Genomic DNA, 13,865 nt, shown 5'->3' on the forward strand with positions numbered 1-13,865 from the left:
AAGGAAAAGGTTCAGAGGGAAGAATGCTGACAGTCCAGCGGTGCTACTGTCCGTGGTCCTGAAGCTGCATTGTTCCGGATGAACTTGGTTTCTAAAGCTTGCTGTTGCTATCCTTTGTCCACCTTTCCCAGGACGTGTTAAAGACGGTCAAGCGGTGACGGGAAAGAAAAACAAAGTCAAGGAGACGTTGGGAGAGAAAGATAGAGGATCATATAGAGGTAACTAAGAGATAGGAGGGCGGTTGAGTTCCAGGTGGTTTTCAAACAACTGCAAATTTGCAGTTTAGGAGCAACAGTGGATGAAACTACCGCGGATACAGCCAAAGGTGAAAGGGTAATCGGAATGCGAGCACCCAGTCATTCAGGGCCATCTAAGCATGGCATGAACAAAGGACTCAGTGGACGAGGGCTTCCAGATGCAATAATCATCATTTGCATTTCAATCTGCCATAAGCCTTCTTCCACTTTTTCCACTTTTCCCGCTTTGGTGTATTACAGACAAAGCCAAAGTTGTCTTTCGGCACTGTGGTCGAACAAAGACAATTGTAACTTATGCTTCTCCCTGGATATAGCTGTGTACCGGTTTTGACTCTAAGCATGTCTCACAGACCCAAACACAGTTAGACCCCACTTCTGACTGACAAGGCACACGTGCTTCTTATTCATGTTTTCCACTTGTGTAACCCCTTGGAGGACAGAGAGTGACCTTAAACATTTCGGATACTTCAACATTCTAGAGTGCTTAATACAAGACAACTGCTATGCCTTCCACAGAAAATGCATCCACAGAGATTTTGTTAAACAGCTTTGGCCCTGTTTTCTCTAACAGTCCCATCCTCTTCCAGGTTTTCCCGCGTTCGGGGAATCCAGGTCCACCAGGGCCCTGGCCTCCTGCTGCCACGTGGTCCAGTCTTTCTGAGTATGATTCTCCATTCAGTCCTCCATCACCAATGCAGATCATTCAGGAGCCCAGCCCCTCCTGGCCCCGGCCGCGTCAAGCTCCTGGTCCCCGCCCAGAGGGTAACGCCATTGCCATGGAGACGGCACCTGCGCCCTCTGTGGCGCCTGTCTCCAGTCCCGCCCCTCGGGCGCTCCCGGGCCGCGCGCCCGCGTGCTCATCCTTTGCCAGTCCGGGCGAGTCGCGGGCACGCGCCAGCGAGCGAGAAAGCGGCTACGCGTGCGCACTGGGCACCTCCCCTAGCGGCGATTCGGGCCGCTGCCGCTCGCTAGGGCAGGACGCGGAGCGGGCGGGGGGAGGGGGGAGCGGCTTTGCTGGCAGCCCTGAGTGAGGCGGAGACCCGGGTGGAGCGGGCGGCACCGCACCTCGGCCAGAAGCAGCTGCAGCAGCTGCCCTAGTCCCCACCGCCGCCTCTCCAGCCGTTCTGTCATTCCACGCCAGCTGCTGCAGACAGAGGACGAGGAGGAGGAGGCGAGAAACTCCCACCGACCCACAGAGGTGAGTCCCGGGCAGAGCATCCTCCATCCTTGCCTGCCTCCCTCCTTTCCTGCCTCCCTCCCTTCCTCTCGATCCTCCCCTCCCTCCCGCTCGCTCCCCAGCCCTCCCGCCCTCATCCTTCCCAACATCCCTCTCTCCTCTCCGCTCCTTTCTTCCTTCCAGCCTTTCTTTCATCCCTTTCTTCTTTTACCCAGCCCTACTTCCTTTCCTCCCTTTCTTTCTTCTCTGTTTTTCTTTCAGTCACTCACCCTCCAGCTCATCTTTTCATGCCTTTTATCTATCTTCTCTTCATCTCACCCCCTTCTCAACCTCACCCCTTTCCCGGTGGGTGGGATGGTGGGGAGCATCCTTGTCTGCTACAACTGTCCGGATTCAGGGGCTTCTGAAAAATTGGTCTCATGTACTAAGAGAGGCACTGTCGCTCAGAGAATGCCCTGCAGTTCTTTACATTGTCAGGATTAAGGGTCAAGTTGGATAGAGTACTGGGAACTGGAAGGAATAGAGTCCAGGAACAATCTATGGCTATGTGCTATAAAGGATGGGGGTGGGGAGGTTGCCACTTTAGATATGTTTCCAAACGCCCCCCACTCCCCTCTTCAGCAGTTTCTTCCTTTCTTTTTTTTTTCCTCCTGGGAATTGCTTTTTCCCAGTGTGTATCACACCAATTTAAAACCCAGCTTTCTCTGTTTTGATTGTCGTCTCCATGAGAAACCGCAAGGAAAGAGAAGCCCCGGGAAAGGAACAAGAAAGAGGGGAGGGGTGGGGAAGGCTGGCAGCAGTGGAAGCCTGTATCCCTTCCCCTAGGCCTTTCTGGATTGACATTTTCAAGCCACCGGCCTAATATTCAGCTTGGACTTGAACCTGTGTGTCCTTGGTTCTGTCACTACCTACTTCACAAACAGAAACTCTCTCAACTTTAATGCCCCGTGCATTACACATTGTGTTTTGCTTGGTATGCAAAACACCCGGAGAACTTGGTTTGAGGCAATAGGAAGATATAGCTTTTGTTCATCCTGGTTAACTTCAGGAGACAGAGAATGGCTAGCCGGTTATTGCAGAATGAGACTGTACTCCTCTGTCTTGTAAACATATCATTTTGATAGCGTTAGCTGTGTGATAGGATTCAGCATAGGCACTCTCAGTTCTTCTCAGCCGCCTTATAGAAACCCACATACTTGAAGAAAAATGTTCCAGGTGACTGCGTCCGTACCCAGATTTACACTTATTGAAAAGTTGAATTGCCTCTGGGGTTATTGTTAAGAATTTAAAATCTTCAGTCAATTTTTCATCAGTTACTTGCACTGAAAACTGTGTTTGACATTGCTTCCTTTAGCTTCACCTCTGACTAGTCTGTCTGTGTCAAGGATGGCATGGCAATTCTGTTTGCAAGTGTTGTTTCTAAATGATTGACTTAGACAGCAGTTACTTACATAGTAGGACAGCAATGCTGGCTCAGTTTATCATCTCAGTGAGTCTAATTGTATGCATAACACTGGGAAAATTAAAGATTTATGTTCTGTCCTGTTGAAATTCTTCTGAGCATTAACACCTGCCCCAACCTTAACTTTAAGAAACCTAAATTTTAGTACATAAATAGTATGTGCAGAGGGACCGAAACTAGATTCGCTGAAGCTGCCAGTCAATAACGACAGTATGGAGTAAGTTTTGGATTTATTCCTTTTACTGAAATTTTGATGACATTCCAGCAGTGTAATAGGCACTTTTGCATTTTATGTGAATGTCCAGTCGGAGTTGAAATGAAAAGAATTGCCTTCTTATGTGGAAGAGTGCAGCTCTGACCAACAGAGGATACCGATGATCGTGCGGATTAGTGTTTGAAAAGTGTATGATATAAGGAAACAAGAGAGGTCTCCCCCTTTCTTTTGCCCTGGAGGAATGCCGCTCCTTTCATGGCTTGGCAGGCTTATCATCCATGTGGCAGAAGCTTGGTTGAAGTATCGTTTACAAATGTCTCCAGGTAGAAATGTGGTCAACCGTGTATGTATTTGAGTGGTTATATTAGCTGACTGTAAATTTGCACACAGATATGTTTTGACTATTGCTGTTTCTTTTCTTGTCCTGAGTTTCAGTCAGTGGAAAACTTTCATGGCAATTTTATGGGGATGCTAAGTTTTTTTGTTTTTGTTTTTGTTTTTTTTTTTTTGTTATAACTTACTTTCAAATGCCCTTTTCCCTGCCAGTCTATTACACTTGCTTTGTGGAGTTCTGAGTGTGGGAGGAGCAGTCCCTCATCAGTCTGTTTTTTCCATGTTGCAGTTTTTCTGCTCAGAATGATGAGCTACTATCTCAGAAAGGAATGCAGTGCTCACTATGGCTCGAAAAGCACATTTTATCTGACTCTTGCTTATAAATATTCATCAATATTGTGAAAGCAGACTGAAGTTATTAAAGAAATAGAAAATAAAATATTTTGTTTATGACATTATCTTTGGAGAGTAGATGAGTGAGATGAATAAAATATGAACCAGAAAAGGAATGAATGCATAAAGAGGCAATTAGGTGTAGCTGGGGTATAGCTGAGTGATAGTTCCCTTGTTCAACATGCTCTAGGCCCTGGACTTATTGCACATCATCCCCCAAAACAGAACACAAATAAAAAAAAAACAGCTTGCCACCTTAACTAACAAACACATTCTCAAGAACTTTATCTCCAGAAGCATCTGCCTTTTATTTCATGGGTCTTTAAAATACAAACAAAGACTTCATAGAATATGTTGTGAACCCCACATGAAATATTGTAAATATGTCTTTTATGCCTCATTTTTTTTCAAGCTCTTGACACATATGCAGAGTAATTTTGCCTAGTGTGAGCTTCAGAAAAAGGTGTAAAGAAGAAAAAGACTCTGTCTTTGGCCTCAGCTCGTAGGTTAGTTGAAGATAAAAGGTATTTGCATTAGGTGCGGTTTTACAGCTGCAATGAGCTAGTTCTTTGGAGAAAGTTTCCAAGATGAGTTCAGTTTCTCTTGCTTAAGAACACTGTGTCCTTACCTGCAATTAAGAAACTGGCTTTTTCAGTGGTATAAGATTATGGTGCAAGGAGTTTGCTTTGAAGTTAAATGTGTTTAGTACAAAACTTGGAGCAAAGTAGGTTTTGCATTAGTATTATTTTAAATAGGTGGACAGATTTTTTTTTAAAAAAACATTCCAACATTGTATATAGAATTATGCACCTCAAAGATGGAGGAGAGCTATGACAGCAGTTCTGAAGGGGACAGATGTTTGTGTGACCATGAAAAATGTTTTATTTAGTAGGAGCACTCAAGCTTGTGTGGAAATCCCAGAGAAGAATGCCAAATAGTATGGGTACCGCAGCTGGAGTAAAAGCAGAAATGGAGGAGGAAGCCTGGTATGATGTGAGGCGTATCAACAAGGCTATTCATTTTTTGGACTATTGGATAAATTGGTGAATATTGTAAAAAATGTTTAACATATTATCATAGTGAGTATTCTGCTACCTCAGACAAGTCAATTGGCTGTACCTTGGTCCACACTTTCTCACTGGAGATTTCACTTAGCAGTTAGCTGCTTTTAATTTTATTTCCATGTCGTCACACCTAATACTCCATCTTATCATAAGACACAGAGCCCAGAGTTTGTGCCACAGTTAGACCCACAGTATGCTTTTCTTGTTTTTTTTTTAAACTGTGAGATAGAGAAAAGACTTGATACTTCCTAGAAAAAAAATCATTCAATATTATGATTATCACACCTCCCTTTGCTTTTTCTTAAGTTCCAGGATGATATCTCTTTAGAAGATATTTTATTTTAACGTACACAAAACCACAACTTCTGAAAATAATTATATTTCTTGGAGCTTTATATTTTACTCATGATATTATACAGTTACTAAATTTTCTTTTAATGAAGATACAAAAATCTTCATGATTCCAAAAGAGAGTAATCTTGTTTGGTATTTTGTTGGTGAACTAACACATGGTGAAAACAAGAGTGTCTGCCTGAAACTTGTTCTAATCACACTGAAGATCTGGAGGGGCAAATGTTTGTAGACAACCTCTGCTGGTCAATCATTAATTTTATTTGCGGTTCATAAGCTATTTTGTGGAATATGTCTACCTAACAGTGGAAGTGGTAGGAATGTACTTTCATCTGAATATAGATTTCCAGGAAGTACTCTCTGCAAGCAAGTTCAAAGTAGCAGTGTTTGTAATGTTTTTGTTTAATCTGCTTTTAATGGTGCACACAGCTTCATTGCCTTTTTCCTAATAGTAAAAAAGTTTTTCTTGTATTTATTTTAATAATCCTAATAATACACAGAGTTGATCTTAGCTTAACTTATATTATTCATAAGTAAGTGTATTTCCAAAAATGAATAGAATATAAGCTGGAATCTTAAAAATGTTTATTACTATTATTATTTTACACTTTCACACATGTCATGCATACTGACTACTGTATGTCACCCCCATTTTTTTTTAACCACAGCTCTCCTTCCATCCTCTCAACAATTATCTTTCAAATACACTGTTTGTTTTGTTTGTACTCATTGAGATTAACCAGAACTGTGTATGTTACAATAGATTTATAAGGATCCGTTGTACCTATTGGGCTCAGCAGGTAAAAGGTAGGCTGTCTTTCTTGACTGATTGTTGGTGAGGCAGGTCTTGTGTGGGTTCAGTGCAGGAATCTATAGTTGTGAGTTAATGATAATAATGGGTGTATAGAGTCTAAAAGATGGCATTTCACAGCCTTTCTTGTTGTCCAGCTTTTATACACAGCTGGCCGTCGCTTCCACAGTGTTCTGAAATGGTTGCATAAGTGACTTGTTTAGGGATGTGGCGTTTTTATTTTCTACTTGGGATTCATTCTTTGTTTTAGATTTTTCAAAGATTCCACAGATCTAAATAAAATATGTAAGATGTGTCATTTCTACTAGCAACAGATGATTTTGAAAAAGAAGTGTTTTAAATATTTTTAGTTCCTAGTATGATTTTCACCTTTAACATGAATTTGAAAACAACCACAAATATATATTTACATCTCTTTGAAATGATTGCTCAGGACATATTATAACAACAGAAAGTGATGGTATAATTTTATAACTCTTATTATTTCAGGCCTTTACTATGAAAAAGAATAGCATTACTCCTTTGATTTGAAGGTTTGGTCCATATACACAGCTCTTACATCATTATTTTCATGTTTAATGATGATAGGAATTTCTATGTGTGAAACATAGTTGTTTTTCTTATTAGTTAAAGATAATGAACAAGCAGAAAGATTGAGTGAGACTGACACAAAATGGATGAATTTTGTATATTAATAATAATTATTATTAATATATAAAATTATATAAAATTTGCAACTTCCTGTTCAATTAGGACTTTCTTATATTTTCACTGTCATAATAATAAAATCCATGTTTTAATTGTTTTTAATGTAAGATTATATGTATATATATTTGCATTAAATAGATGTATTGTTTCTGTATCTGAATATATATGTATTTTCATGCTGTGTGTTCATGCTCGTGTGTGTGTGATATATATATACACATATATATATACATATATATATATATATATATATATATATAGAGAGAGAGAGAGAGAGAGAGAGAGAACAAGGGTGGTCACGTACCAATGCACACATTTGGAGGTCAAAGGGCCACCTTAGGCATTTCTAATCTTCCACATTGAGACAGGATCGTATGTTGTGAGTTTCCTTTCTGAAGTTCCCATCTCTTTATAAGAGTTCTAAGATTACAGGTATATTCTAATGTGGTGACGGGGTTCAACTGAGGTGTATATATTTGTGTAGCTATCATTGTATCTTCTCGACTTCCACCACACACATGTACCACATATGTGAGTATACATATGATGTTTTGAAAACTATAACATGGATGAGAAATTAATGTGTGGTGGTCAGAGGACAATTTGATAGAGTTCTTTCTCTGTACATTCCAGAGTTTGAACTTACAAACCTTTTCATTTTTTTTTTTTTTTGCCTTCTACGGAAAGACTTGGTACAGTAGTTTTAACAGAAGATTTCCAATTATACTCCTCTGAAAGCAAGTGCACATGTGCTACCCCCTCCACGCCACAGCCTCATGGTATTGAGACATCATTTTTGCCCTAGAGATGTATTTTATGGTACAACAGTTTGTTTAATCAAATAGCTTATTCACTTACATGTGTACTGCCTAGGATTGCTGTATTCAACGTATAGAATATTTCTTTCTTTATGTGATTTTCCTATGAATTGCTCAGGTTTTGTCTTGTATTTTTTTTTTCTTCAGAATTTACTGTTCTAGATACTGATGTAGGTTGAAATACAGAATCCAAACCCACTGAGTATGTTGTCTGAGATTTGTTTATAATTTTGGATGGCATATTTCTTTTTTAAAATTATTTTTTCACTTATTTTACATATTGATAGTTTCTTCTCCCTCCTCTCCTTCTATACCCCTACCACCTGCCTCTCCTCTGTTTCTGTCCAAAAAGAGGCAGGCCTCCCATGGATATCAACAAAGCATGGCATATCAAGTTGAGGTGGGACTGAGCTCCTTCTTTGTTTTAAGGCTGGGCAAGGCAACCATGTGTGAGTAATAGGCTCCTAAAAGCCAGCTCAAGCATTAGTGACAGGCCCTGATCCCACTGCTAGGGGACAGGTGTATTTCTGAAAGGAAAGATAGAGGAATCGTTGTGTGATTTTTGAGCTAGGCAAATATTTATTAAGCCTAGAGAGCACTAATTGTGAAATTTAAACTATGTTAAAATTTAACAAAATTAAACGACAGCAATTTCATTTTTCAAGATACATGGCCAATGCTACATTTGTATATTTCTTTCTCTTGTACATGTGACAAGGAGCTTGAAGATGAGAGAGAGAATCTCTCTTCTCAATAAGAAGACAAAGATCTGATGGAAAAGTTAGTCCGCAGTCTGAAGATGTGTTTCACACAAGAAGACTTACAGATGAAAATGTCTGCATAGAATGGCACTTGGGTTTCTTTGTGTGTGTGTGTGTGCTGTGTATTCCATATGTATGTGTGCACATGTGCACATGCACACATGTTCACATACATGTAACGATTAGAAATCAGTGTTGGGTGCATTCTTAGATCCTGCTTGATTTTATTTATTGAGCTGGTCTCTTGCAGAGCCTAAAACTCACCAACTTGTGATAATCTAGCTAACCAGCTTGCCCAGAGAAACCCCCTGTTGCTTACTCAGGATTGCTGAGATTACAGGTGATTCCTACACCTGCCCAGCATTTATACAGGTGCTGAGGACAAGGACTTGGGTTCTTAGAACTATCCAACATATGCTTTAGCTGCAGAGCCATGTCTTCAGTCCAAGTGTTTAATTCTTTTACTCATTCAAATGACAAAAAAAAAAACCATACAGATTAGGGCTAAGGAGTGGTAGAGTAATTAAGAACACTTGCTGCTCTTGCAGAGGACCCAACTGCCTCTAACTCCAGCTCTGGGGGATTTGAAGCTTCCGTCCTTCACAGGTAACTGAACTCATGTACCCATGCCCACACATAAACATGTATTTGAAAATAAAATAAAACCTTCAAAACAAATATCACAACATTAATCGTGAAGTTTCTAAATTATGAAAATTAACATCAAGTTTAGAGGAGAATGGGAAACAACTGTACATGGTACTTACACATGACAAATAAGAGTGCAATACTTTGGGAAACAGCCTGAAACTTCTCATTTTAAAAGTGCTTTTATTCCATGACTGAGAAAATAAAAAGCATATAGAAACTTTCCTGTGAAATCTGTGACAGTTTTACTCACAGTGCCTTGAATCAAAACAGCCCCAGACTCCATCAAATCCCTGTCTAAGGTTATTTCTTTGAAAAAATGTTAGCACATCTGATAATGGTGGTGGCGAATGTATGAGTTCATAAATGCACTGTGAAAACCAGTTGTGTACAACCTGTCTCCAGAGGGAAAGAAAGGCATTGAAAGGGCTTGTGAAAGTGTTCAGATATCAGTGGGATGGGTCTTAGGTACAGAACTGTGCATCGCTCTTCCTCAGTGGCCTGCTGCTCTAGCCTCACTGAGTGTTGACCTCATGTGCAGTAAGTACTCTGGCAGCTGCTCTGGTTTCTAGCGGAATGTAACAGAAACCTCTAAATGAGGACACTTTTGCCAGAAGCCATCCTGCAGGCCGCTCTCTTCTCTGACTGCTCAGCACTGGGCAGAGTCAGTGGAAGAACTGACAAGCAGAAGAAAGTGAATGACGAGTAAGCCTCCTTGTTTGTAAAAGGTGCATTTACAGGCTGCCATGGCATTCTCAGTAAATTGGAGGGAGCTTGAAGCAAAAGGCCCTGTGGGTTTTGGGACAGCCTGTTATTTTGGGCATGTGGGTAAAAACAGGTATCAGAGGGTACTCTGGGACATAAGGAAAGGATTCAAATTGCCCCCCAAAGGCTGAGCTGGAAGGGAAGGGAATGTAGATTCAGGGACCAGTTGAAAGTGGGTAAGCACACAAACATTGCCAAGTAGTGTGAAGCAAGCAGGACCCATGGGGTTGGGACAGGAGGCAAAAGTTAGTGTTGGCAATAGTCTGGGATCCAGGCAAGCTAGCTTGATTGCAGTTTGCCCATCTGTGAAATCAGGACCTCAGGCAAGAAGGTTTACATGTTTCTCTTGTTCAGGGTGAAGCCAAAACAGTAATTATTCTTTAACTGTTTTCTAAGGTATTTCTCATGGATAGAAACTATAGATTCCCATGGATAAAATACTTATTTTTTCTAACATTTTTCTATTACAGTCCCTTCGCAAATAATTGTTGGTTGAATTTAATCTCTGAACCAGCTCCACATTTGAATAAACCCTACAGGTTTCTGTTCCAATTTGTCAGTCACTCATTAAATATTTTCCTATAAGGCATGAAAACCATTGTGTGTACCTGTGTGTGTGTTTCTGTGTTAATGTGAATGTGTGTGTATATGTGTGTGTGTCTATGTGTGAAAAATATCAGCTCAGAATCCATACAAGAGTAAGACAGGGCATTTGCTCTCACAAGTTGACAGCCTGCCCACAGATACAAAACAGTCTTCTGAACAGTTTAATGCTACATGGTAGAAGGTGAGGTATTCTTTTCTAGCACTCCAGTTTCATGGCTCAGAAATCCATGCTGTTACTAAAGGAAAACTCAGTTCTTGTAGTAATGAAATTAAGAGAATAGAAGAGAAGGTGAACTTACATTAGAAACATTGTTTTCGTTCCAGACTTGGTCTGGGACTGGCCACAGCTATTCCTGCAGGATGATGGGTTCAGAAAGGAACAGTGGGAGAGATGGGAAAACAACATCCAGGGTCATTACTGTCATGTGCTGAGAAACCAGCTGAAAGGGAGACCCAGTGAGGACCCAAGCTGGCACTGGAGAAATGTTGACACATTTTGTTGATGGAGGTATCTCAAGAATGAAACAAGAAATACATTGTTTACAAAGAGCAGGATTTATCTTTGGTACTGACACAGTAGCACTGCCTACTGTCCAGAAAATAACAAGGAAAATATGTGGGAAAGGCAAAACAAGTATGTGGTATAACTATCCACCAGATGAACATTTGGTATAATTCTAGCCTCACCCCCTCATGACTATATTCTAGTTTATCTTTTAGTGAAGTCTTCTTAAAGCACTGCTTAAATCCTATCATTTTATATCTTATTTTAAAACTAAATGTATTTAAGCATTTTCCAGCATAATAAAAATTTTTCTACATGTTTTTGAGATACATCAAATCTATTGGAATATAAGATCTTACTATATACAGTTGAAAAATACCTGATATGCTTTGCTAGAAGTATGGTGTATGTTATGGGTAACATACTGACTTTGGGAACCCTCTCCAGACACACCTGGGAAAAGGTAGCAAATGCCTATGTTGAAGTGGTTCTTAGTGGGTGTGCAAATATTCAAGCATACACACACACACACACACACACACACACTCACTCACACACAGAGGGGATGCCCTTCTTAAACAGATGTGATGCCCTTTACATAAATATTATTTATGGTGGTAACTCCAGCACCAGGGGATCTGATGCCCTCTTCTGGCCTGCAAGTACCCTGCATCTACATGGTGCACATAGACTTGGCACATAGGCATAAAATAAATAAATCTTTTTAAAGAGGAAAATATCACCATGCTAGTATTCGATGGTCTCAAACTTTAGGTTTTCATTTCTGGCTATCATTTGCTGTTCAGTGTGGGTCTTCTGTGGGTTCTGCAGGTTTTTGTGCCTCCATAGACAGTTTGTTTTGATGTTTTGCCATTTCAGGCAAGACTGTAAGGAATATCTTTTTACAAGATTTTTTTTTTCCAAATGGACCAGCGCCTTGTGTTTTAATGCTGCTAACTACAACTGCTAGTTCAGGAAGTGTGTTCACTTTCTACTTTGATAGTTAATGCTAGGCTTCTTTTAAAATAGTATATAAATTCTGTTCTACCTGCAAGGATAAAATTGTCTGATTCAACATCTCTATGCAAATACATGATAATTTTGTACATATAAAAGTTTGCCAGTAAGAACATGAGAGGCAAAGTTTTCATACTGTGATGTCTAGAGAGTCTGTTTCTTTTCTGTGTAATGACCTGGTGACTGCTTCTGCTGGGAGTTATGTCTGTTTTTAGGTTGAACCTTTTACATGATTTCACTCTGTGCATCTTAGAAGATGTTTTTTTTTTTTTTCGTTCTTGAAGTCATGATAGAGTGTCATAATCTCTGTAGTGTAGAGTGTGTTGTGAGATCCAAATGCTTTTCCTTTTCTAAGCTTTATATTTACTCTTATACCCCTTTAAAAATAAGACTATGGTGGTCCAACAGTTATTAAATTTCAGAACCAGCATTTTGGTATTTTGACCTTATTTAAAGGTAATTTTGAAGGAGAAATGATTGCATCTTTTTTGTCAGGGTCTCATTAGTTTTTTAATTTTCATTCTATATCTTTGAGGATCATGTATAGCTTTCCTCGCAGAAGAAGATCCTATCATTTTGTGATATTTATTCCCATCTTATATATCTAAGTTGTTCTGTTTTTATTGTGGAGAATTGGCAGCTTTGCTTTATAGTTTCTACTGATTTTTCTCTGGTACAGAGATCATGCCTTTTTGCTTTTTATACTTGGTTTAGTACCACGTCACCTTTTTGAAATCCTTTTCTGTTTCAAAACATTTGTCTTTTGCACATTTTTTTCTTAAAATTTCTGTGACCATTTTATATGTTAAGGCAAGAAATTATTTGTGAATATAATGTTCAGTGGTGGAGAACGCTTTCCTAGTGTGCAAGAGGCTTCAAGTTCAGTGCTAGTACTGTAAACATAATAGTAATACTTATTATAATAGTGAAAATGAGATAATAGGTCATGAATTGAATATGTTTTACAAATGAAAAATAAACACTGACTTCCATATAGTTTCTGCTAACATTTAACTTAAAATATTTTTTATAACATGGGTTTAGTGAAATTTAGGTACTTTTTATATCTGAAATACTTGGTCAAAACAGGAAACTTTAAAAAGAGATTCCAGATATTTATCTATTGGGGCCAACACATCTCAATTCACTAATACCCATATCTTTCTGTTTATGAACCCCTCTTTGGATGAGCCATATTGTATAAATAAAATACATATACTCTCTTGCATATTGACTCGGCAATTTTTCTGGGCCTCTATGAATATTTTATGGAAATTGTTTTCCTATGTAGCTCCCATGGGTATGAAAGTATCTTTCTAAATTGCCACAATCAAGTTGACTGAACAATGTTCACTATATGACATTTTTAAAAATCATAAGACAACTTTATTCTTTGGATATTTGGTGTCTTATTTAGTCATTTGTGTGCTCAAGCTTCCGTGGATGACAGCACCTTCCCTACATCTAGCACCGTTTCTCAGACATGTGGACATATTAACTCAGTGGCTGCCTGACCCACAGGAGGCTTTGGTTGTCTCATGCTATTGGCCAGAACTTACCTTTTTAAAAACTAATTCATTAAATTTCTTTTTGTCTAAACACCATATTTGTCAAGCTTGGAAAGGTTAACGTTAGATTATTCCTATAATTTTCTAGCATGATTTTTTTTAAAATTATATGTATATGTGTGTATGATGTGTGGTTATGTGCATGTGAGTCAGGTACTCACAGAGCCTAAAAGAGGATTTTGGATCCCCTGGAGCTGGAGTTGTTGGCAGTTGTGAAGCATCTGATGTGAGTGCTGGGAACAAAGTGTGAGTCCTCTGCAAAAGCAGTTGGTGCTCTTAACCACTGACACATCTCTCCAGCCCCCAAATAATTATATTAAATAAAAACTATCACTGATTGTGCAAGTTGAGAAAAGGAATTCATTGGTTTGAAATTTAATTACTCATCTGGTTTAGGATATATATAT

The 13,865-nt window shown here is 39.3% G+C and overlaps 1 protein-coding gene across 2 annotated transcripts in view; it reads left to right on the top strand.

Annotated features, from left to right (window-relative positions):
* The first annotated feature begins 1,201 nt into the window (after positions 1-1,201).
* Ctnna2 (catenin alpha 2) overlaps positions 1,202-13,865 on the top strand; it is a 1,150,887-nt gene continuing 1,138,223 nt past the window's right edge. The window contains exon 1 of one of the 2 annotated variants that reach the window (XM_026787990.1): positions 1,202-1,455. The gene's annotated coding sequence lies outside the window, so the exon portion shown is untranslated. The remainder of the gene's footprint in view (positions 1,456-13,865) is intronic. The other variant, XM_013352850.2, reaches the window with a different exon arrangement.

The sequence above is a fragment of the Microtus ochrogaster genome (genome assembly GCF_000317375.1).
Source record: "Microtus ochrogaster isolate Prairie Vole_2 chromosome 14 unlocalized genomic scaffold, MicOch1.0 chr14_random_3, whole genome shotgun sequence".
Lineage (NCBI taxonomy): Eukaryota > Metazoa > Chordata > Mammalia > Rodentia > Cricetidae > Microtus > Microtus ochrogaster.